We start from the raw sequence: 2,430 nt of genomic DNA, 5'->3' as shown, positions 1-2,430 counted from the left end.
GCCTGGGACCCTTTTAAAGTCACCAATTATTTATTAGCCCATTTAATCTCCCTAAAAACCATTGAATTGGATAATTGTTCCCACTTTATAGATAAAAAGTTGGTTTATGGAGATTAAATTGTGTATTAAAGGTCACCAAACTCATAATGTAATTTTTTAAAATATTTTGTGTCAGTTGCAGTAGGACACAATACCTTTATTTTATTTTTAAATGTTGCTAAGGATTGAACCCAGCGCCCCCTGCATGTCTTTTTTTTTTACCTCCCTAGCCAAAATTGCACCTTATGTGCACCAGTTGCATCTCAGGAACCTAGAAGTCCTATTTAGCTGAGACTAGTCAAAATTTACTGCCCTTCACCCCTGCCAGTGTGAACACAATTAGGATTCTCTTATTCTAATTCCTCCCAAGGCACATTTATTTTTTTCCTGATCTTTTAATCCCTTTCAATCTCTTGGAAGATCCTGCTCTGTTCATCATTTCTTCTTGCTTGTATTTTCAGTTTCTCCCTTTTCACTCTTTTTAATTCAAGTTTATTGAAAGAAGAATCTACAGATGCCATCTCCATTTTTCTCCTCCTGTTTTTTCCATAAATTTCTTGCAGTATAGATTCTGCTCTTCCCAGTAAAAAGCCTCTTTTCTGTCATTCTCAGTGACTTTCTGATTGCCTTATTCTTTGCCAATTTTTTAAATTTCTTCATCGATTTTTTTCACTTTTGTCTTTCTGTTTGATATTTCATTTGTTTGTAGTGTACTTCTAATTATTTTTTCTGCTTGTGTTATTTTGTTCTTTTTCTAGGGTTTTTCTCTTCTGTAGCTAGACGTTTAGGTTATTGATTTAAACCATTTTTTATACCTGTTATTTTGTCTCTATTCACTGTTTTATTTAGCTGTATCCTATAAATTTTGGCATGTTGTTTTAGTTTTCCTTTTTTCCAGGATATTTTCCCACTTCCTTTATGAATTTGTACTTCAAAAAATTGGTTAAGTATGTTGTTTTATTTTCCCTTACTCGTGAATGTCCCCAATTTTCTTCCAGTATGGATTTCCAGAAGGAAATAATTCCGTTGCATTCCACTGTTTTATATTATTAGGGTTGTTCATGACCTATCACATAGTCTATTTTGGAGAATATTTAAAGTGTGCTTAGGAAGAATGGCTAATGGGTTTTGGGGAAGAGTGTTGTATAAATGTCTATAGGCCTGTTGTCTTACAGTGTTGTTCAAAACTTCTGTGCTCTTGCTATTTTCCTTATTGATATTTCAATCTAGTATTGAAAGGGGGAAGTTGAAGTCCCTAATTAATACTTTTGATTTTATTTATCCTTTTAGCTTTTCTTTTTGTCTAATAATAGGTGCAAATATATTTTAATTTTTGAAATGACTTGGGTCTTAAATGCCCCCAAGAGTTCATGAGTTGAAGGCTCATCCCAAATACAGCAGTTAAGAGGTGGGGCCTTTGGGGGGTGATAGGATCATGAGCGTTCTGGCCTCATGAGTGGATCCATACATTTGTGGATTCATACATTAATGAGTTTTAGGGGAATGGCTTTCTTCTAAAAGTGAGCTCTGTGTGTGTGTTGGCCACCAGAAGATTAGCAGCTTTCCTGCACCAAGTGCTTCTCAATTGCCCAGGCTGGCTTAATAGGCCTAGAGCAATCAAGCCATGCAACCACGGACTGAAACTTCTTAATATATGAACCAAAAATAAATCTTAAGGGTTTTTTTTTTGTATTTTTCAGTACTTATTTGGTTGAATTCATGAACATAGAAATCTGTGGATTCAGAGACTTTCTGTACATTTTATAAGAAGTTATTTTTTTATTTATATTTACTTTTTTGAAATACTTTCTGCCTTCATTTATACATATATATTTATATATAAAGATTTATTTCATCACATTTTCTTGTGCTATTATTTGGTATATGTATGTTAGTAACTGAATGAATACAAATGATTTTTACTTTATATAATCATATCTTTTAAAAGAACTGGGAGAAGTTATATTTATATTTATAGCTAGTTATATTTTTGTTAGTTTTACTGACTTTTCATTTTTTCATTCATTCCTGCAGATTTGAGTTTGCTCCTGTATCATTTGCTTACTCCCATAGAACTTATTCACAATTGCTTTTTCTGTATACTTACATGTTTTCAAGAATGTTAACAATGATTGGTATTAGCCCCAAAATACAATTGTATATTTTTAATGAGATTACTCTTTAAAGTGATTAAGAGAAGAAAGGGGAGAAATATGTAATTAGAGTATATTTTATAATTATATATATATAGTTACCTTCACTATGTATGCTCTGATTTATTTTCTGTGGCTTTGAATTACTGTTTAGTGTTGTTTTCAGCCTAAAGTGCTCCTTTTAGTATTTGTTGTAAAACAGATCTTCTATCAAGAAATTTTAGTAGTTTTGTTTTTT

Source organism: Marmota monax, unplaced genomic scaffold (genome assembly GCF_021218885.2).
Source record: "Marmota monax isolate L192 unplaced genomic scaffold, Marmota_monax_Labrador192_F-V1.1 WCK01_AAM20220418_F8-fsc01679, whole genome shotgun sequence".
In the NCBI taxonomy this organism is placed as follows: domain Eukaryota; kingdom Metazoa; phylum Chordata; class Mammalia; order Rodentia; family Sciuridae; genus Marmota; species Marmota monax.
The sequence above is the reverse complement of the archived record's forward strand: the minus strand, read 5'-3'. Positions refer to the sequence as shown.